The sequence below is a fragment of the Rhinoderma darwinii genome, chromosome 8, assembly GCF_050947455.1.
Source record: "Rhinoderma darwinii isolate aRhiDar2 chromosome 8, aRhiDar2.hap1, whole genome shotgun sequence".
Taxonomy (NCBI): domain Eukaryota; kingdom Metazoa; phylum Chordata; class Amphibia; order Anura; family Rhinodermatidae; genus Rhinoderma; species Rhinoderma darwinii.
Window position 1 is genome coordinate 82,085,926 of NC_134694.1, and position 24,312 is coordinate 82,110,237.

At 41.2% G+C, this 24,312-nt stretch overlaps 1 protein-coding gene across 2 annotated transcripts in view; it reads right to left on the minus strand.

Annotated features, from left to right (window-relative positions):
- The window catches only part of AMMECR1 (AMMECR nuclear protein 1), a 145,549-nt gene that overhangs the window by 88,347 nt on the left and 32,890 nt on the right, over window positions 1-24,312 (minus strand). The window contains exon 1 of one of the 2 annotated variants that reach the window (XM_075835819.1): window positions 9,472-10,040. The exons of the other annotated variant lie outside the window; for it this stretch is intronic. The gene's annotated coding sequence lies outside the window, so the exon portion shown is untranslated. Of the gene's footprint in view, window positions 1-9,471; window positions 10,041-24,312 lie in introns of those variants that run through there. 2 annotated transcript variants of the gene reach the window in all.

Consider the following 24,312-nt stretch of genomic DNA (forward strand, 5'->3'; position numbering starts at 1 on the left):
TTGGACCTGAAGGGTGCCTATCTTTTATATTCTAGTGTTTTATCATCACAGAACATATCCCTTATCTGGATGAATTGTTCATAAAGGCTTCAACAGAATAGCTGCTTTTAGACCATCCCCACTTCACACTCTGCTTTCTCTTACAACTGGGCTGGATTATAAACTGCAAAGAATCTGACATTTATCTGGCAACTACAAAAAAAATTCTAGGGTTTATCATAAATTCTAATGGGTTGAACAAGAAGTGCACCCTGTCTTCAGACACTCACACAGGAGGACAATCCCTTGGCAGTCCATTCCTTGGAGGTTCAGGCTGGCCTACTTCATCCCTCCAATTTCCTCGATACCGAGGATATCGATAAAAATCAGCCAGGGCCAGGTCACAGTTTTAGCCATCATACAATTCTTGCCGAAGAGGTCATAGTTTTCTCAACTCATTAAGATAAGTTGAGGGTGCCATTGGAGACTTCCCATAGTGCAGAACCTAGTGCACCAGCGGATTGCACAAGCACATTAGCAACAGTGCTGGTTGTAATATACAGTCACATCCCACTGCAATGTCCAGGTTTGGAAATAACTCTGATCACAGCTGTCTAACCCCTTAGATGCTGCAGTCAATAGCGACTGCGGCATCTAGGTGGTAACACACTCCATCAGCCCCCCGCAACATGATTGCTTTATTACAGATGTTTATTACTGACAGGCACTATCGTTTATTACTGACAGGCAATAATGTTTGGTATACTGGGTATAGCCATCTTTATCTTGACTGATAACTTGTTGCAGCAGGATATCACACAACAAAAGCCATTGAAAAGTCATTTAAAAAGTCAAGTTAAAGTTTCTTGTCACTGTGTATTTAATGCGTTAAAAGTCAAGGTAAAGACGGCTACATAAGTATAAGCGATCAGTAGATCGCATTGTGAAGTATCCTAGTGGCATAAATAATTATTAAATGAATGTTTTGTTCCATAAAAATGCTTTTATTTTGCAAAAGTTTTTTTTGTTTTCTTTTTATAAACACATACATGACATCACCGCAATTGTAAAGATTTATATAAAAAAGTTAACACATTATTTTAACTTCATGGTGAACGACGTAAAAAAAACAAAAAACGCAGAAAATCTCTGCATCAGAAAAACAAAGCTTTGATCCCTATCAAGATACATTAAGATATGAATCAGTACAGAATTTTGGACCTAAAAAGTAAATGATGATAAAATGGAGAGATTGATTTTAAGTCAATAACAAACAATTGGTGGTTTGAAAAATAGTTCCAGACAATCAAATGTAAATTTACATCCTAATGATCGTTGCAGCTGGTGGGTAGGATTGTCCTCCTGGCTGGGTCAAGAGCACCATTGTTGCCTAGCAATAGCTCTTGTGAGAGCAATGCGCTAAGCAGATATAGCTGTTGTAAAAGAAAATGTTGCTACGAGCAGCATTTACATTTGCAGATCGTGCTGGTGGTAAGAAGGATTTTTAGTGCAGCACAATCAATCAAGATCAATGATAGTTTTACTGTTTATTGATCTTCTCTTCATTCAGACCGGCCAATTATTGTTACGATTGCTCATAAACTAGTAATTCATGACGATAATTGGCCAGTGTAAATAGACCTTTAGAAATGTACTATAGCGCAGATAAAAAAAAGAGAGATATTTCTTGAGATGTCTAATATAAATGTTCCTATACCGTGCCCTACTCTACATTTACACTGGTGTTAATAGAAAAAATCATTTGGAAAGCAGGGATAAAAATAGGGAAATGTGCCTCTCCAGCTAAAAAAATATGTTGTGTAAATAGTGTGTATACTGGGAGTATGCTGTGCACTATTCTTCTCCAGAAAGAATCTAAAGAAAAATGCTGCATGTGCTATACTTACCATGACTAGAATATTAGAATTGAAGGAATGCTTTTCAAATGTTTTGATCACGAGTTCCATTTATCATTCAAAACATTTTAGAACTCATATTACACTCCTCAACATTGAATTTGCAACACCAAGAAGGATGAGCCGTAAAGTTATGCAAATTGAAGCAGTTGTCGCTAAGATCTGCAAATGATCAAATTTTCAAGTACCTAACTCCAATCTGTGGCATGTGTGAGGGGCATAAAAGCTTGAAACAAAGTTTTTTTAGCCACATAAAAACCTAAAAAATCGGATCAAGTGGTGTAGGATGATTGTGCGCTGTGCCAGTTATCGCCACTTGTCACAAACTGAGAAAGACAGAATACTTGAACTGAGAGACCTTGGTTTATCCCTCCAGGAGATCGGTAGGGGCCTAGACCGCGATGTCAGCACTGTTCAACATTGCGTGTCCTGGAGGTTGGGAGAACAACAACGAACAGGAATGACAGCAAGAAGTGCGCGGAGGCGAACCTCTGTACAGAAGGATCATCTGATTGGAACAATGGTGCATAGTGATCCATTTTGTACTGCTAGTGAAATTCGACGTCACATCCCAAGATTAGGGCGGCAACTACTGTCGAATCCTCAGATGGCATTTGCACAACATTGGGCTACAAGCCAGACTTCCAGCTACAGGTGTTTCATTGACTACATGCCACCGCTCTCAAAGGCTATCATGGTGCACAGCAAGAAGGCAATGGAGGCTGGACTGGAGGTCTATCCTCTTCTGCGAGGAGTCCCGCTTTTGTATCGGACGCAATGACAGCCAGAGAATGGTCTGGAGACCATGTAGGCAACACCATGTAGAGGCCTTCACAAGGGAACATAACAGCGGTCCTACTCCCGGGATTATGATGTGGGGTGGCATAATGTGCGGTAACTAGACCCCTCTAGTCTTAATTTCAGGTGCACTAACAGCTCGCCGTCACATGGATTTGGTCGTAGAACCAGTGTTACGACCATTTCTCCAAAGTATTCCAGAAGCCGTTTTTCAATAGGACAACGCCAGGCCACATGTTGCTCGTGCTACTGTGGGCAGCCTGCATAGCCTAAACATGCTACCATGCATGGCCTGCAGCATCGCTGGGCCTGTCTACCATCGAGCACATCTGGGACATCATTGGTTGGCAATTACAAAGGGTGCTGCCAGCAGCCAATTTTGACGATTTGCGTGCCCAAGTGCCACATAACATTCCTCAGACAACCATTAATAGCCTCATTGATAGCATGCCAAGGCATGTAAGTGCATGTATTTCTGTGCGTGGCGCTCATACTCTATACTGAATAAATCAAGATGTTTGAAATATTTTGTTTCCATTTTTTTATGATTTGCATATCATTAATATGTCGTCTATTGATCCTGTGATTTCCACAATTCCAAAACTTTTCCTTCTTGGTGTTGCAATTTCAATGTTGAGGAGTGTATGTGTAATGATATAGACTGACACTACATTTATAAGTCACAGCTTAAATGGATATGAAATATACCAGAGGATGTATGCTTGGTCTGGTCTTCAATGCAATGTTCAAGGGGTCACACAGAATTTCACCTCTTTATATTACAACTAGCCACAGAGATTGAAGATCTATTGTAAGAACTGTTTCATAGTGGATAAGACCATCATTAAAAACAGTTACTTTTATTTTTAGTTTATACTTTCATTTTGCTTTAATGCGCACTCAAATGTGTTTTTTGGTCCACACACAAGACAGGACCTTGATTCAGTCTCTGGTGAATTGTTTTACATACTGTAGTCTGCCCATACCCTGGGGCTACTGCTATATGCAGTACAAAGGCTAGTCTCAGGTGGCATGTCAAGGTGGATGGCAGATTCGGAGTCCAGTAGCACAAAAATCAGGCAGGAAGATGCAAATAGCAAGGGGGGTCAACTAATAGTTCAGGTTCGGTACACAGATAAACATCAATAGGTAGTTACGCAAGGCAGAAACGTGGTCAGGAGAAATTCCGAAAAAAACACCTACACATTACATCTACAAGCTTTTATGAAATTCCATTCTAAATCCATAGAAGGATATTCCACAGATTCACAATTCTTACAGTAAAGAAAGCTGTTCATCCCAAAGGAATTCGATAGGGTTGAGATCAGGGCTCCAGAGTCCAGTGACGGCATGGTTTAGACCACTCGATTCGACGCTTGGCTTTGTTCTTGGTGATGTTAGCTCACATGGAGATGCTTGGCCATGGAAACCAATACCATTAGGGTATGTGCACACGTAGTGACCAAAAACGTCTGAAAATCCAGAGCTGTTTTCAAGGGAAAACAGACCCTGTTTTTCAGACGTTTTTTGACCAACTCGCACTTTTCGCGGCGTTTTTCGCGCCGTCTTCGCTGCGTTTTTTACGTCCGTTTTTGGAGCTGTTTTCATTGGAGTCTATGAGAAAACAGCTCCAAAAACGTCCAAAGAAGTCTCCTGCACTTCTTTTGACGAGGCTGTATTTTTACGCGTCGTCGTTTGACAGCTGTCAAACGACGACACGTAAATAACAGGTCGTCTGCACAGTACGTCGGCAAACCCATTCAAATGAATGGGCAGATGTTTGCCGACATATTGTAGCCCTATTTTCAGATGTAAAACGAGGCATAATACGCCTCGTTTACGTCTGAAAATAGGTCGTGTGAACCCAGCCTGAAGCTTCCAGCGCACAGTTTTTGTGCGGCTGTTAATGTTAGAGGAGGTCTAGAACTTTGCAGTTATTGAGTCAGCAAAGGATTGGCGACTTTTATGCACTATGCGCCTCAGCACTTGGATACCCTGATCTGTAATTTTACGTGGTATGCCATTTCGTGGCCGAGTGGCTGCGGTTCCTAAACGCTTCCACTTTGTAATAATACCACTCACAGTTGATAGTGAAATATCTAGGAGGGAAGAAGTTTCACAAACTGACTTGTTGCCACGGTGGCACCCTATTATAATACCAGGCTGTACCTACTCTTTCACAAATGTTTGCAAAGGCAGACTGCATGGCTAGGTGCTTGATTGTATACACCTGTGGCAACGGGACTGAATGAAACACATAAATTCAGTGATTAAGAGGTTTGTGCCAATACTTTTGTCCATATAATGTATATGGATTATTAGTTAAAGAGGCTCTGTCACCAGATTTTGCAACCCCTATCTGCTATTGCAGCAGATCGGCGCTGCAATGTAGATTACAGTAACGTTTTTATTTTTAAAAAACGAGCATTTTTGGCCAAGTTATGACCATTTTCGTATTTATGCAAATGAGGCTTGCAAAAGTACAACTGGGCGTGTTGAAAAGTAAAAGTACAACTGGGCGTGTATTATGTGCGTACATCGGGGCGTGTTTACTACTTTTACTAGCTGGGCGTTGTGCATAGAAGTATCATCCACTTCTCTTCACAACGCCCAGCTTCTGGCAGTGCAGACACAGCCATGTTCTCCAGAGATCACGCTGTGTCGTCACTCACTACCTGCCCCAGGTCCTGCATCGTGTCAGACGAGCGAGGACACATCGAAACCAGAGGCTACAGATGATTCTGCAGCAGCATCGACGTTTGCAGGTAAGTCGATGTAGCTACTTACCTGCAAACGCTGATGCTGCTGCAGAATCAACTGTAGCCTCTGTTGCCGACACGATGCAGGACCTGTGAGTGACGTCACAGATCTGCACTGCCAGAAGCTGGGCGTTCTGAAGAGAAGTGGATGATACTTCTCATCAGAAAGCCCAGCTAGTAAAAGTAGTAAACACGCCCCGATGTACGCACATAATACACGCCCAGTTGTACGTTTACTTTTCAACACGCCCAGTTGTACTTTTGCAAGCCTCATTTGCATAAATACGAAAATGGTCATAACTTGGCCAAAAATGCTCGTTTTTTTAAAAATAAAAACGTTACTGTAATCTACATTGCAGCGCCGATCTGCTGCAATAGCAGATAGGGGTTGCAAAATCTGGTGACAGAGCCTCTTTAAGGAAACCTCAATAATGGTGACGATCACGACTGAACTTTAATGGTAGTGGCATGCATTAACTTGAATCTGTGGCAGAGCCATGCACATTTAGAACTTTTTTTCCAATCCAATAAATTCTCTTTGTTGATTTTGCACTAGATCTTGCTGTTGAAAAAAAATAATAAGCTTGATAGGTAGTGCCAAATGCTTGTACTTTGGCGATTTGTTGCCTCATATTTGCCAAAATACTGGTTCCAGCAGACTACATATTTGGCCAGACTATTCTGTGGCAGATTCAGAGTCCAGTGGCTGAAACGATTAGGCAAGAGTATGCAATTAGCAAGAGTAGTCCACTAAAAGTCCAAGTTCTGAACACAGATAAACTGCAATAGGTAATTATGGGAGGCATAGATGTGGTCAGGAAACAGTCCAAGTTCGGTACACAAATTAATGGCAATAGGTAGTTATGGGAGGCAGAGACGTGGTCAAGAAAAAGTTCAAGTTCGGTACACAGATAAATGGTAAGAGGTAATAACATGAGGCAGAGAGGTACTAGACTATAAGACAGAAGCTCAACAGTCTGGCAAGGAGGTACTGCAAAGTCCAGGCTTATAAGGGGAATAGAAATTATATATTTTTGTGGAAAAAATATATATGTAAAAAACTGGATATTTGGAAAGCGCTACTCAATATGAAGAATAAGCAGAATGATGCTGATAAGCAGGTTTATTGTACAACAAGGATGGGCAACGCGTTTTCAAAAAAATATATAATTTCTATTTACTTGCGGCTCAATACAATTGATGCCGGTACCTGGATACTGAAAGCTGCAACCTGGTTACAAAAACGTCCTTCAACGCTAAGCTGTACCTGCCAGTACGAGCTTTTATGGTGAGTCTAACAACTTACCACTACTATCCATCGTTCTACCTATCAAGGTTTATCTTGCACCATGTGGCGCTGTGTAAATTTTTCTCTTCTCAGACATCGGGCTTATAAGGGAACCACAATGGCCAGACCAATTAGGCAATCAAGGCAATGGAATCTACAGAGGCGGGAATCAAAGAGAAGCTAGACACTAAATCCAGGGGGAAGTGCTAGTGCCTGGGAGAGAAGAGTTTCTGCGTTTGAATCCTGACATGGCCATTGTTCTATACTATAAAGACCAATCCCTGTAATCTATTGAATCACACCACCACACAGGGACATATATAGGGGAGACTTGTCCCCATATGGAACTGGTTGACACCATCAGAAACCTAACCACCTTGGTGCACTTGTTGCTATTTGCCTCCAATCTCCTCTCCATGATCCTTGGGTTAATTCCCCACCCTTGTTTTCGAACATTATAGATGCTGTAGTTATGCAGTTGACCAGGGCTCGACCACCCATCTCTATGGGCCCACATGGCTACCTCTATAGTATGTACACCATTGACTACACAAATCCTAGTTCCTGATGACTAGTGTTACATACTGCACATACTCAACTTCCATAGTTTCTAATGTTTTATAGCAGAGAGTGGTCCGGCACACGATGCATTTAAAATCAACACTGCTTTATTGTAACAAAACTTAAAAGAAATAAATAAAAATCTTTTATTTATTTGTTTTAAATTTTGTTACAATAAAGCAGTATTGATTTTACCTGCATCGTGTGCCGGACCACTCTCTGCTATTTTGGATCCTCATCTACCTCCGACGTAGAACCTTTGTCCGAAGCAGCGATACATTAATTGACGTGTTATCCAGCTCTTCATGTGTGGTGAGCGGACCAATATGTTTCTTTTGTTTATATTAACTATTTTATACTGAATTGATTTCAGTCTCCAGGGAAACATCTTATAAACTGCACAGAGACAGTCAAGAGTGACTGGTATAACATCTTGTATTAAGGCCCTGTGGTACTTTTTGCCTAGGCCTATACACTGCACACTCTCTTGCTGTTATGGTTTCAACGCTATTTTATTAATGGTTTTTCTTAATCGAGAATCAAAGCAATAGAACAAAGGGTAGACCATGAAGTATTTACATTACAAAAACACACTAAGTTGAAGAAAGGTGTGTTGTTGGACAATGAATGAACACCTTTATAAAATAACATGAAAGGGAATAAATACAAAAGAAAGGAAAACAAATTTAGCTTAACCCCTTAATGACCAGCCTATTTTAAACCTTAATGACCAAGCTATTTTTTGCGTGTTTCCATCGCCGCATTCCAAGAGCTATAACTTTTTTATGTTTGCATCGACATAGCTGTATAAGGTCTTGTTTTTTGCGGGACAAGTTGTATTTTTTAATAGCACCATTTTGGGGTACATATAATTTATTGATTAACTTTTTGGGGAGGTAATGTAAGAAACCCATAGATTTCGCCACACTTTTTTGCGTCTTAGATTTACACCGTTTACTGTGTGGTATAAATAACATAATAACTTTATTTAGTGGGTCATTATGATTGTGGCAATACCAAATTTCTATAGATTTTATATGTTTTACTACTTTTACACAGTAAAAACACTTTTTTTTTAAATTATTTGTTTTTGTGTCGCCATGTTTTAAGAGCCATAATTGTTTTATTTTTACGCCGATGCAGCTGTATGAGGGCTTATTTTTTGCGGGACGACTTCTAGTTGTTATTGGTACCATTTTGTAGTGCATGTGACTTTTTGATCACTTTTTATAATTTTTTTTTGAAGGCAGGATGAACAAAAAACAGCAATTCTGGCATTGCTTTTTATTAGATTTTTTTACGGCGTTCACCGTGCGGGTTAAAAACATAATCACTTTATCGGTGGGGTCGTTACGGAAGCGGCGATATTAAAGATGTGTAATGTTTTAATTTTTTTTTTCATATTAAAGTATTATATAAGGGAAAAAGTGGGGTTTTAATTTTTTTTATTTGGGATTTTTATTTATTATTAACTTTATTAAACTTTTGGATAACTTTATTTTTAGTCCCACTAGGGGACTTCACTATGCGATCTTCTGATCGTTTTTTATAATACACTGCAATACTTCTGTATTGCAGCGTATTATTGCCTGTCAGTGTAAAACTGACAGGCACCTGCTAGGTCATGCCTCAGGCATGGCAGACATGATGATGGAAACTCGACAGCATGCAGCATCTTGGCGCCACTGTTTTCCATCATGTGACGAATCAGTCACAGCATTGAATTCTGTTTTTCTGCTCCTACGTATGACGAAACAGCATCTAAATGTCTAAATTTTCGTCTCTTGTAGCAACTCCCAAAGGGGAGTTTTGGCTCGTAACTTGCACATTTCAAACACTCCTGTTCAGATGATCCCAAAGGAGTTCAATTGGATTCCAATCAGGACTCTGGGGTGGCCAAACTATGTTGTTTCTTTTGACTGAATATACTTTTTGCAAAGACAGGAGGTATATTTTGGGTTGGTATCTTGCAGTGTGAAACCACAACCAATAATATGAGTGGCGGAAGGGATGGCATGGCGCACCAGGATGTTGTGGTAGCACTTGGAGTCAATGATTCCTTTGATTTTTAGTATGTCACCAACTGCACCTCCGAAACATCCCCAGATCATAATGGAACCTCCTTCATGCTTGACTGTGGGATGAATGCAAGAAAAAAACGTACACTTACCTGTTGCACGATGAATAAACTTTCGCCTCTTGGACCCAAACACCTCAAACTTTGATTTGTCTGTGAAAAGAACCTTCTTCCACTGACTAGTGGTCGAGATCCAGTTCTTTTTATCCCATAATAACTTCTTTTGATTAATCGGCCTAAGCAACGATTTTCAGCCTGCAACACAATACTTCAAGCCGCTGGCTACAAGGTGGCGTTTAACAGTCGCGATTGACACTCTTTTCCTCTTCACTTCCATCAGAGCAGCAAGGGTCTTATCAGCTGTTTTGTATCTGTCCTGTTTGGAACACACTGATAAATTTGTCCTCCTGTTTTCTGGTCACTTGGGGTTGTCCAGGTCATTGTCGATAACGTACACTCTTGTTTTCGGTGTATTTCTTGAGGGTACTCTTGCAAGCCACCAAGAGAAACCTTCCCTAGGCAAACAATTTCCCACAGACTATGCCCTGCATTTCTCAAAGCGACTATGGCAGAATGTTTTTCAATTGATAACTCCTTCCTGGGACCATTTATGAGACGACTCGTCACGTTTTTACAAGTTTACACAGTATCACAATATGGGGCGAACAACGGACTTCTTTCACTGTTTACAGTGGGGATTTAGAAACCTGTGGAAAAGAGAAACAGTCTTTGTTGCTCATAGCAACCAATCACAGCCCACCTTTCATTTCATATTCTGTGCTTGAAAAATTAAACATGTGCTGTGGTTGGTTGCTATGGGCAATTGTCTTTGACACAGGTTTCATAGCCCTGTCCCTTCTAAAACTACAGTTTTCGAAGATATTTTTATAAAAAATGTTTAAATACGATGTTTAAAAGTGTTTAAAACAGTACATACACTAATTTCTGTGCAAAACACACGTATCATGTTCACACTTTACAGAGAAATCAACGAATCGCTGGTGTATTGAGATTAATTGGCAGTAGTGTATATATATGTATATATATATATATATACAGTATATATACATATATAACAAATATACACAAGTATACACAGACTGACATTTTATACACTTAAAGGCTATGTCCACTTTCGCAACCAATTTTTTCTTATTGTTCTGGTGCTTCTAAAATGTTAAATGAAGCAACATTGCATTAGGAATTATTCAAATATTCCCTATAGTTTTAATTCTACAGCTCCTATGCAGACTATGCATTTCCATGGTAACAGACAACAAACAAATGCTATTGTCTGATCCTGCAGGCATACTCCCTTTCATATGTCCTCTAATTTATGCTAACGTACTTACGGTAGGTTAGCAAGCATTGAAGGACAGATAGAAGGAAGTATGACTGCAGGATCAGACTATACAGGGTTGGTTGTCTGTTGCCATGGAGACAAATAGTCTGCTAAAGTGCTGCAGAAAAAAAATTATAGAACATTTTTTTAAGACGTATAGAAAATTTGCTTAATTTACCATTTGAGATGCATTGGGACTATTTAAAAACCATTTGGTTGCAAAGTAGACATAAAGTAGCCTTTAAAAATAGAAAAATATGATGTAAATCTGATTTTATTATGTAGATTGGATACGATAACAGCCATAGGGGTGATTTTACACAGTTCGTTTTGTTGGGCTAATATTTTATTAGGAAAAACTTGCATCTAAAAACCACAATATTTTCCATTAAAACTGCATGCAGCTATTAAATGTTGACAATTGTAAATTGGATAAAAATGGATTTACTTTAATAAAATGAGAACAGTTACTTTACATGAAATCCACTACAGCTTATATATTAAGGCTGGGTTCACACGAGCATGTTACGTCCATAATGGACGGAACGTATTTCGGCCGCAAGACCCGGACCGAACACACTGCAGGGAGTCGGGCTCCTAGCATCATAGTTATGTACGATGCTAGGAGTCCCTGCCTCGCTGCAGGACAACTGTCCCGTACTGTAATCATGTTTTCTGATCATTCGAAACATTGGATTATTATTGAAGATTGCTATGATTAGCGCTATGTGAAAGATTGCACTGTAGTTTTATTGCTGACATGCTTAGATACTAGTGACTCAAACTACCCCATCATCCCATGCAACCTCAGACTAACGTGACTTGACAGTATGTCATATAAGCTGATCTTAAATCACATGTAAATATTGATATGAGATCAGTTTGGCTTACTGTAGTGTAATATTATGTCATTTTGAAAGAAAACATTAAGATAATTATTGGTTTCCTATAACTCGGATGCTGAAGACAATGTTGTTCAAGACAAAGCAATTTCAAAACCCCCAAGGTAGCTGAATCATCAATGTTCAGTTTTAAATAGGTCTACAAAATATATTCTTAAAGATAAACAGGGTGTCGCACTGGGGTTGTCGGAACTGTTTAACCAGTTTATAAATGATGTAGAAGTGGGCCTGTGTAGTAGATAACACCATGCTCTTACAGTGCAGATACTACTCATAGAGACCGGGATAAACTGGCTGAATAAGCAGCAAAATATCAATTGAAGATGAATGCAGTTAAGTGCAAGGTTATATATTTTGGGCTAAACAATATGCTTAAAGGGGTTTTACAGACAGTAAAAATTGATGGCCTGTCCTCAGGATAGGCCATCAATAGCTGATGGGTCGGGGTCCGTACGAGCGCTGCTTCCCCTTCATTTCTACTTGCTCACTGTGAATCTTGGACACGCATTTAGTGAATGGTAGAAAAGTCTGCAATACCTGTGAATCGGTGCTAAATGTGTGTCAAAGATTCACAGTGATGTGGGTTATATACAGGGCTTTTGTGGGGTTATATACAGGACTGATGTGGGTTATATACAGGGCTGATGGGGGTTATATACAGGACTGATGTGGGTTATACACAGGGCTGATGGGGGTTAGATACAGGGCTGATGGCGCTTATATACCGGGCATAGGAGGGGTTAGATACAGGGCTGATGGCGCTTATATACAGGGCTTATTTGGGGTTTAGATACAGCTATGATGTGGGTTATATACAGGGCTGATGTGGGGTTATATACAGGCCTGATGGGGGTTAGATGCAGGGCTGATGGCGCTTAAATACAGGGCTTAGGAGGGGGTAGCTACAGGGCTTATGAGGGGCTAGATACAGGTCTGAAGTGGTTTTTATACAGAGCTGATGTGGGTTATATACATAGTTGATGGGGGGTTAGATACAGGTCTGATATGGGTTATATGCAGGGCTGATGGGGGTTAGATACAGGTCCTATGGGGGGTTATATACAGGGCTAATGGTGGTTTATACACAGGGCTGATGGTGGTTTATATACAGGGCTTATAAGGGGTTAGATACAGGAATGATGTGGGTTTTATACAGGGCTGATGGGGGGTTATATACAGGCATGATGGGGGTTAGATGCAGGGATGATGGTGCTTAAATACAGGGCTTAGGAGGGGGTAGATACACGGCTTATGAGGGGCTAGATACAGGTCTGAAGTGTTTTTTATACAGAGCTGATGTGCGTTATATACAGAGTTGATGGGGGTTAGATACAGTTCTGATGTGGGTTATATACAGGGCTGATGGGGGTTAGATACAGGTCTGATGGGGGGGTTATATACAGGGCTAATGGTGGTTTATACACAAGGCTGATGGTGGTTTATATACACATATACAGTATATGGAGTGTGATGATGGGTGGTAGCATGCTTGTCCATGAAATAAACAACTCATAGCATACCTTTACCATGGTTAAGGTCATACTGGGAGCTGTAGTTTCATGTGTTACAACTTATATGGCATGAGTGAACCTTACTTTGCAATTGATCTCATGTATTTATGTATGAGCTTGGTTCGGGTTCATTCTGATACTGTATCTGTACTTTAACCTTTTGTATTTTTAAGGCTTAGCAGAAAGTTGTGGGATTTCCCACGGCACAATGTGCACATATAGGTCCATAACTAAGTAATGAGTACAATGTAGTGAGTGTGGGGAGGTATGTATGTATGTATTCATAGTGTGGCAAACAATTTCAAATTCTAGCCTTGGAGGGGGAAGGGGTACACAAGTTTGGATAATTTACAGAAAATGACTGTTACATATAACAATATTTATTTACATGCCACATTAATATATGGTGTATTTGGAATATTGTATTATTTGATTTGGTTATAAAAGTAGGAATCGTTTTCTGTAGAGTACTGCAGAGTGGCCACTATTATCTTTGTCATACAAGTAGGAAACATATTAAAAATTTGAATCTCACCCCTAGTGTGATGTCTATAATACAGATAGTTAGATACGGATGCAGTATGCCCATATGTGGAACGTCTTATGCACACAGCTGTATTCAGGATCCTGGGCGTCTCGTGTCTTACTAATGGTGGCACCATACGGGGGCACGCAAAGTGCCTACAGGGTCCATGCAGTTCCGTGCACACGACATTCCTGTGTGCATGAGGCCCTAGGCAGTAAAGGCTAAATTATTAGCTTGAATGGAGTAACTGAACAGCTTAGAATAATGAGTTTGAATTACCTAAATGACATGGCAAGAGCTGAATTTTAGAAAGTAAATGCACTGACCTACACGGCTGCTTAGTTGATAAAAGGTCTTCTTTGTACTCTTAATCATTTTGTTTACTTTATGCTTTTATTCTTTTATTTAGTTGACTAAAGAGGCTCTGTCACCAGATTTTGCAACCCCTATCTGCTATTGCAGCAGATAGGCGCTGCAATGTAGATTACAGTAACGTTTTTATTTTTAAAAAACGAGCATTTTTGGCCAAGTTATGACCATTTTTGTAGTTATGCAAATGAGGCTTGCAAAAGTCCAAGTGGGTGTGTTTAAAAGTAAAAGTCCAAGTGGGCGTGTATTATGTGCGTACATCGGGGCGTTTTTAATACTTGTACTAGCTGGGCGCTGTGAAGAGAAGTAACATCCTCTTCTCTTCAGAACGCCCAGCTTCTGACAGTGCAGACCTGTGACGTCACTCACAGGTCCTGCATCGTGACGGCCACATCGGCACCAGAGGCTACAGTTGATTCTGCAGCAGCATCAGCGTTTGCAGGTAAGATCGACTTACCTGCAAACGCTGATGCTGCTGCAGAATCAACTGTAGCCTCTGGTGCCGATGTGGCCGTCACGATGCAGGACCTGTGAGTGACGTCACAGGTCTGCACTGTCAGAAGCTGGGCGTTCTGAAGAGAAGAGGATGTTACTTCTCTTCACAGCGCCCAGCTAGTACAAGTATTAAAAACGCCCCGATGTACGCACATAATACACGCCCACTTGGACTTTTACTTTTAAACACACCCACTTGGACTTTTGCAAGCCTCATTTGCATAACTACAAGAATGGTCATAACGTGGCCAAAAATGCTCGTTTTTTAAAAATAAAAACGTTACTGTAATCTACATTGCAGCGCCGATTTGCTGCAATAGCAGATAGGGGTTGCAAAATCTGGTGACAGAGCCTCTTAAGGCTGGGTTCACACAGAGTTTTTTGCAGGAAGAAAATCTGCCTCAAAATTCAGTTTCGATCTTCGCGGCGTTTTTTGCCCTAGGCCAGTGAGCGCCGCGGGCATAAAACGCCACGAAATACGCTTTCTCTGCCTCTCATTGATGTCAGTTGGAGGTCACAGGCGTATATGCCCGAAGATAGGGCATGTCCCTTCTTTTTCCCCCAAGCCGGTTTTTCTGCTCGCGGGAAAAAAACGCCTCCGCCTCCCATTGAAATCAATGGGAGGCATTTTCGGCCCATTTTTGGCGCGTTTTCCGACGCGGTTACCGCGTCAAAAAACGTGTAAATAAACTCAGTGTGAACTGGCCCTAAATGTTATTTTGAGCTACAGTTTAGAAAATCAGTATGCTGCAGTAAGCAAACATCGGCTGTATCACTGCTGAGTGCTGACCCCTAGAGGATTTCCTTAACATTGCTTCTGCCTGCATCTTATAACTAGTGTGAACTATGGACTTCAACTAATGTAACAATATTGAAAAGTCAATGGGGAAGATTTATCAGACCTGGTGCAAAGGAAACGTTTTCAGAGGTCCCTTGTACAATAAAAGAAGGTTCTAATTCAGAGCCATCAGATCATTTCCTTTAGGTGAAATTCACACGAATGTGTGCGTTTTGCACGTGCAAAAAACGCAGCGTTTTTTGCGTGTTGCAGTTCCGAGTGTCATAAGTGTTTGGTGCGTGGCTGCGTGATTTTCACGCATATGCCATCCTTATGACAAGCGGTTTTGAGGTTGAGAAAAAGAAATGAAGGAGGTGGTTTTATTTTTCCCTTCATTGCTTGGTCTACTTTTGCGTGAATCACGCGCAGCACACGGAAGTGCATCCGTGTGCCACGCGTGATTTTCACGCACCCATTAACTTCAATGGGTGCGTGATGCACGAAAAACGCACAAGTATAGGACATGTCGTGAGTTTTACGCAGTGGACACACGCTGCATGAAAATCACGGACTGTCTGAACGGCCCCATTGAGTTACATAGGTCCGTGCGACGCGTGTGATTTTCACGCGCGTATCACGGATGTGAATTACGCTTGTGTAAATAAAGCCTTATGTTGGTTTTCTCTTAGAGGTCTCGGGGTCTGACTGCTGGGACCCCCGCCGATCAGCTGTTTTAAAGGGGCCGCAGCGCTTGTACGAGCACTGCTTCCCCTTCATTACGGTCACTGCTCAGCAATTTACAATATTACAGCCTTCTCCCATTCACTTCAATGGGAGAAGATTGAATGAAGGGAAAGCATCGCTCGTACAAGTGCTGCGGCCTCTTCAAAACAGCTGATCGGCGGGGGGGGGTGGGGGTCCCAGCAGTCTAATGCCGAGCAATTAGCTATTGATGGCGTATCCAATGAATAGGCCATCAATTTTTAGGGACTCGAAAACCCCTTTAATTTCCCCTGTTGTGGCACTGCAGGGAAATTGAACACATACTGACAGGTTTCCTCACAGATTACAGCTGATTGGTAGGTGTCCAAGCAGAGGGAGACTTTGTAATTAAAGGGGTTGTCCACAACCGAACAACTGATGACCTTTCCCCAGGATAGGTCATCAGTATATGATCGGTGCGGGTCCGACACCCAGGCCCCGCACCGATCCGCCAATCCGGCTGCCTCCGGGAGCCGGATGTTTTCAACGGCATACAGTAGTTGGAGTCGGAAGCAGATGGCTCCAGCATTCAAATTTAAAGCAGTGGTTAGTATAAATACTGTATGCGAAAAATGCAGTTTAGTCATTCACACAATGATTCAAATGCCTAGATACAAAAAGTTTAGCCTCAGGATACATAGTTTTAGCCCGTTTTACCACAATTTTGTCCCACAGAAAAACCATACGTAAATATTTATTTACATAGAGTTTTGCCAAGTGGTGGTAATGATGGAGATCTCTGTGGTTGAACATAGCAACCTTAAACTCGTTGATGTTTTTTTAAAGTTTTTTTTAATAAATGAAAACTCCAGTCAGTCATATTTTACATTTACAATCCCCCTCTAGGTTATCAGTGCTAATATTAATGGTGTAGCCATGTTGCCTTAGGCTGTCAGGTACTTGTACAAAATAAAGTCTGAAAACAACCTATTTCTTCCCATTCTTCTATGGGTGTCGTGGGCATGCTCTGTGACTTGTGCAGAGGTCACTGTGCAGGGAGGGGGAGGATGAGGTGAGCTGCGTCCATCGGCTATTGTCAATGTTATGATCCTGAGTTATCTACCCATAGTGTTATAATAGAGCTGTTACCATTCATTGTAAACTAATATGAATGTTGACAATCTCACAGTATTGCAGAATATTTTGGCACTATATAAGAAACTGAAAATAAGTAAACCTGCCTTCTGATGCTAATGAGATGACTGTTGAAAAGTGATCTCCACAGAACAGAAAGTGTTACGGGACTCCTGTGGGGCTGTATGAGTTCTATTTTAGGCAACATAAAGGAGCAATATAGGCAAAACTGTTACTGTGTTCTGCCTATTGCAGATCTGAGGGAGTGGTGCATGACTGGGAATACTCTCTTTGGTGCTCTTTGAATCCCTATGTCATGCACTGCCCCCTCAGGCCCTTTAGTAAACATAACACAGGGCATCAATGTTACCCAAAATGATCTTTCAAAGAGTTTAAAGACATTTATGGCATAGACCCTAATCCCCTGTTTGGCATTCCGGAGAGGAGGAGATGAGGTGGAGAGGTCTCTGCACATGCGTCATGCTCTCTCCATTGTAGTACACAGTTAGGTCTAGAATTATTTGGACAGTGACACAAGTTTTGCCATTTTATCTGTTTACCAAAACATATTAAATATACAGTTATATAATCAATATGGGCTTAAAGTGCAGACTCTCGGCTTTAATTTGAGAGTGTTCACATCCTAATTTAAGGAAGGGTTTAGGAATTACAGCTCTTTTTCAAGGGACCAAAGGTAATTGGACAATTATCTCAAAAGCTATTTAATGGGCTGCATGGGCTATTCCCTCAATAATCCATCATCAATTATGCAGGTAAAAGGCCTGGAGGTGATTCCAGGTGTGGCATTTGTATTTGGAAGCTGTTGCTGTGAACCCAGAATATGAGGTCAAAGAAGCTCTCAATGCAAGTGAAATAGGTCATCGTTAGGCTGAAAAAAATGAAGAAATCCATCAGAGAGATAGCACAAATGTTAGAAGTGGCCAATTCAACAGTTTGGTACATTCTTGAAAAAAAAAAGAGCGCACTAGTGATCTCGTGAACTCCAAAAGGCCTGGAAGTCCACGAAAGACAACAGTGGTGAATGATCGCAGAATCCTTTCCAAGGTGAAGAAAAACCCCTTCACAACATCTACCCAAGTGAAGAACACTCTCCTGGAAGTAGGTGTATCAGTATCTAAGTCTACCATAAAGAGAAGACTTCAGGAGAGCAAATACAGAGGGTTCACCACAAGGTGCAAACCATTAATCATCCTCAAAAATAAAAAGGCCAGGTTAGACTTTGCCAAACAACATCTAAAGAAGCCGCCCAGTTCTGTAACAGCATGAAACTAAGATCAACATGTACCAGAATGATGGGAGGAAGAAAGTATGGAGAAGGCTTGGAGCGGCTCATGATCCAAAGCACACCATATCCTCTGTAAAACATGGTGGAGGCAGTGTGATGGCATGGGAATGCATGGTGGCAAAAGGCAGAAGCAGCCGGATGAATTCTGAAGTGTTCAGGGATATACTTTCTGCTCAGATTCAACCAAATGCAGCAAGGTTGATTGGACGTCACTTCACAGTAAAGTTGGACAATGACCCAAAACATACTGCGAGAGCAACCCAGGAGTTTTTTAAGGCAAAGAAGTGGAATATTCTGCAATGGCCAAGTCAATCGCCAGATCTAAACCCGATCGAGCTGCATTTCACTTGCTTAAGACAAAACTTAAGGCAGAAAGACCCACAAACAAGCAACAACTGAAGACAGCTGCAGTAAAAGCCTGGCAAAGCATCACACAGGAGGAAACCCAGCGTTTGGTGATGTCCATGGGTCCCAGACTTCAGGCAGTCATTGCCTGCAAAGGATTCTCTACAAAGTATTAAAAAAAATTTTTTATTTATGGTAATGTTAATTTGTCCAATTACTTTTGAGCCCCTGAAATGAGGGGGCTGTGTAGGAAAATGGTTGCAATTCCTAAACGTTTCACAGGATATTTTTGTTCAACCCTTTGAATTAAACGAGAAAGTCAACCCCTCAATTGCATCTCAGTTGTTTCATTTCAAATCCAATGTGGTGGCATGCAGAGCCCAAATCATGAAGATTGTGTCACTGTCCAAAGAATTCTGGACCTAACTGTATGAGTAGCAAAACGCTCACCTGATTCTGTTTTTACTCGATAGGTGGGAGTCTCAATAGTAGAATCCCCACCTGTCAGACATATTTGGTACAAACTGTTGATACAGTGGAGGAAATAAGTATTTGATCCCTTGCTGATTTTGTAAGTTTGCCCACTGTCAAAGTCATGAACAGTCTAGAATTTTTAGGGTAGGTTAATTTTGCCAGTGAGAGATAGATTATATATATAAAAAAATAAAATAAAATCACATTGTCAAAATTATATATATTTATTTGCATTGTGCACAGAGAAATAAGTATTTGATCCCCTACCAACCATTAAGAGTTCAGCCTCCTCCAGACCAGTTACACTCTCCAAATCAACTTGGTGCCTGCATTAAAGACAGCTGTCTTACATGGTCACCTGTATAAAAGACTCCTGTCCACAGACTCAATTAATCAGTCTGACTCTAACCTCCACAACATGGGCAAGACCAAAGAGCTTTCTAAGGATGTCAGGGACAAGATCATAGACCTGCACAAGGCTGGAATGGGATACAAAACCATAAGTAAGACGCTGGGTGAGAAGGAGACAACTGTTGGTGCAATAGTAAGAAAATGGAAGACATACAAAATGACTGTCAATCGACATCGATCTGGGGCTCCATGCAAAATCTCACCTCGTGGGGTATCCTTGATCCTGAGGAAGGTGAGAGCTCAGCCGAAAACTACACGGGTTGAACATGTTAATGATCTCAATGCAGCTGGGACCACAGTCACCAAGAAAACCATTGGTAACACATTACGCCGTAATGGATTAAAATCCTGCAGTGCCCGCAAGGTCCCCCTGCTCAAGAAGGCACATGTACAGGCCCGTCTGAAGTTTGCAAATGAACATCTGGATGATTCTGAGAGTGATTGGGAGAAGGTGCTGTGGTCAGATGAGACTAAAATTGAGCTCTTTGAATTAACTCCACTCGCCGTTTTTGGAGGAAGAGAAATGCTGCCTATGACCCAAAGAACACCGTCCCCACTGTCAAGCATGGAGGTGGAAACATTATGTTTTGGGGGTGTTTCTCTGCTAAGGGCACAGGACTACTTCACCGCATCAATGGGAGAATGGATGGAGCCATGTACCGTCAAATCCTGAGTGACAACCTCCTTCCCTCCACCAGGACATTAAAAATGGCTCGTGGCTGGGTCTTCCAGCACGACAATGACCCGAAACATACAGCCAAGGCAACAAAGGAGTGGCTCAAAAAGAAGCACATTAAGGTCATGGAGTGGCCTAGCCAGTCTCCAGACCTTAATCCCATCGAAAGCTTATGGAGGGAGCTGAAGTTACGAGTTGCCAAGCGACAGCCTCGAAATCTTAATGATTTACAGATGATCTGCAAAGAGGAGTGGGCCAAAATTCCATCTAACATGTGTGCAAACCTCATCATCAACTACTAAAAATGTCTGACTGCTGTGCTTGCCAACAAGGGTTTTGCCACCAAGTATTAAGTCTTGTTTGCCAAAGGGATCAAATACTTATTTCTCTGTGCAAAATGCAAATAAATATATATAATTTTGAGAATGTGATTTTATTTTTATTTTTATATAATCTATCTCTCACTGGTAAAATTAACCTAGCCTAAAAATTCTAGACTGTTCATGTCTTTGACAGTGGGCAAACTTACAAAATCAGCAAGGGATCAAATACTTATTTCCTTCACTGTATGTCATAAGTGTTTTAGATAAAGATACCCCTTTAATTTTTATTCTGGCCCTTGGCAGTGGTACAATATGACAATGTGGCCCACAGACCAAAAAAAGTTGTGCACCCCTGCTTTAAAGTAAGTACGTTTTAGGCGTAGTATTGAAGCTAAAATGCTATGTACATCTTTGAAAGTGTATGTTTTTTTAAATATAAAAAGAAATAAAAAAATGTCTATCAGTGTGATTGGTGCATCTTTCATATTAGTTTTTGTTAAAAATAATATTTACTTTTGGAGATACAGCTGCTTTGTATCCTGTATACAGAACAACTGTATCATTTGCTAGCACCTGAATCCTTCAGGTCCGCGGGACTACAGGATCAACCTGTAGTCTATCACATCTAAGTTATTAACTTAGATGTGACGGATAACAGGTGGATCCTTTATGTCAGAGACACGAAGGACCCGCTTCCACTGAGCCCATCAGCCCCGCGGACCTGATAGGTACAGGATTCAGCGAATGATACAGCTGCTCTGTATACGGGATACATAGCAGCTGTATCTCAAAAAGTAAAAATAATTTTTAATAAAAACTAATTTGAAAGTTGCACCAAACACACTGTTAGACATTTTTATTTAAAAAAATTAAATAAATCACTTTCAAAGGTTTACATAGCCTTTAAATATGGGCAGAGTCCAAGCTACAAGAAAAAACCTCATCAAGATGGGAATGGGCTCCTTTACATACTATAGAACCTACAAAAGACTATAAGGAATCCAAATGCCCAAAATTGTATAAATATGTGCAGTCACTCTAACAGTAAGTCTACGAGGACCAGCTTCCATACATGGCTTGCCTCCGGATGCCATCACAAGCATGGGGGCTGCCGATGTGCTACAAAACACCCTAAATGCGGCGATCGCAATCAATTGCCTCATTTAAGGGGTTAATTGCCAAAATCAGCGATCGGCAACACTGTAGTGTCAGCTGTCGGGGACAGCTGGCCTCCCAGTTCCTGATGCACACCTTGTCGCCGACAGTGTGCACCGGGTACGACACAGTGACTTCCTGTCAGTCTGACAAGAATCTATCAAGACCAGCCGGAGGTTGGTCCTGATGGGCTTCCGTCCATGGCAGAGACGGAGGCCATTGTTTGGCCTCCGTTTGCCATGCTAACTATCAGCAAACCCCGTGATTTCAGACTGGGGTCTGCTAATAAACTAGAAACCCCATAAATGCGGCAATTGCCAAAATCAGCGGCAAAGGACCGCTGGCCGGCAAGAGTGGAGTGTCAGCTGTTGAGGACAGCTGACCTCCCCGTTGCCGACAGTGTGTACTGGGAACGACTCAGTATCTATACGTCCTCGTGCGGGAAGTAACCTCCCGCTACGACGTATAGTTACTGACTCGTGCGTGTAGGGGTTAATCTTGTTCTATCTTTTTTTTTTTTTCTTTATTTTCATGGCCGACAACCATATTTTTACATAATAAAAAACAAGAATACAGCAAATACAGAAAGGAAAATGAAGCACATAACCAATAAAGAAGATACATAGTGTTTAACCACATACTGAAAACCTCAAGGGAGGTATAACCACATGTGACATCTCCCCCTTGATCTGATTGACATTCCCCTCTGAGAGAAAGGACCAAGAGAGACTAAGCGAGATAAAGAAAGATAAATGAGAAGGATAAGGGGAGGAGGAAGGGGCAACACTCCCCACCGAGGAGATCCTGCAGCACCCAAGAAGATCCGTTGCGGGTTATCAACCAACTTCCAACCCACCCAGAATGTCTTTATAGGTGTCAGTGTCCTGGAACACTATCCAAGGGGACCACGTTAGGCAAAACCTAGCGTTAGTATCATGAACGCTTGAGGTCAGATCCTCCATGTGCATTAGGTCGTTGACCATCGAAACCCAGAGGGACAGAGTAGGTGGGGAGACGTTTTTCCATCTTAATGGAATGCAATGTCTAGCGGCCATGACTAAAAAGTGAAGCAGCGAGCTTTTGTAGATATTTGTTGGGATGTAATCTTGTTCTATCTTACATGCAACTGAACCCGCCACGTTCCACTGAATTTTCAAAATGTATTCATAATCATATAAATACAATTTGCAAAGATTCTTTTCAGCAAAGTCATCAATGACTACATAGCACATAGACATTTGTCACTACACATGACCATTCGAAACATCAGTTCATAGTTTTTCCTTTCAGTTTCTCTTATTAGAATAGCATTAAAATCCTTTTACACAGGCCAATGATCGAGCGAACGATTGCTCGTGCTAGCGCTTGTTCCTGATCAATGTCTTGTGTAAACAGGGCAGCAATCAGCCGACAAACAAGCAAACGCTAATTTGTCGACTGATTGGAACTTTTATGCCGGACGAAAAATGTTTGCTTGTTGGCAGCACATCTCCCATGCAAACAAGGAATGTGCTGCCGAAAACATATAAATGTATGGAAACGTATAGGAATTTTATTAACTATCGTTCATCCTTGATCATTGCTCCATTTAGACGGGGCAAATGAGCGCCCATCGACATGCTGTGTTGATCGGCACCATGTATTGAATCAGCGCCATGTATTGATCGGCGCCATGTTGAATATCTGCCCGTGTGGTGCAGAATATCTGCCCATGTAAGGGTCAGTTCACACACAGAAACTGCATCGGAATCAGCACCAAAAAATTGCCAAATCACCCCCCATTTATTTCAATGGGAGGCAGAGCCGTTTTTTTTTTACCTGGGTGGCTTTTGGCTGCTTGTGGAAAAAAATAGTAGCATGCTCTTTCTTCTAGCGGTCTCCACCTCTGACCTCCCATTGAAATCAATAGGAAGCAAAAAAAAAACACCCAGAGCTTGTTCTGAGCTTTTTTTTCAGTTTTTTTTTGCCTAAGGTTTTTGCACTAGATTCAAAAGTTGGGGGCAAAAAAGTTGCAAAAAACACAGAAAACAAGCGTCAAGGCAGCGCTGCCAATTCAAAATCATATTTTTCTGCCTGCAAAAATCTCCGCGTGAACTAGGCCTAAAAGGGCTCTACATCTTCAGCAATTTTATCTTCGGCCAAAGACTAATAAGCAGCTTCAAAATAGCCAAGTTAAACAACCAATTTTGAAAACTTTTTAATAGGACATCCGAGATGTCCTTAATTTTGAACTTATGTTGTCCAACCCAAATGCTAAGATCAGTAGATGATAAACGTGCAGATAGAAATGTTGTTTTGTGATAATGATGGAATTAATACATAACAAGTGAAGTGATAAATATGTGAGCAACACATAACAGGTACAGGATGTTCTGAGTGCACAGAAATGTGATGCAAGGCTCTTTGCTCACCAAAAAAATTACTGAGATATGATTTACATCATTATAGAAAAACAAAACGTGGCATACTTACTTACATTGTGGCC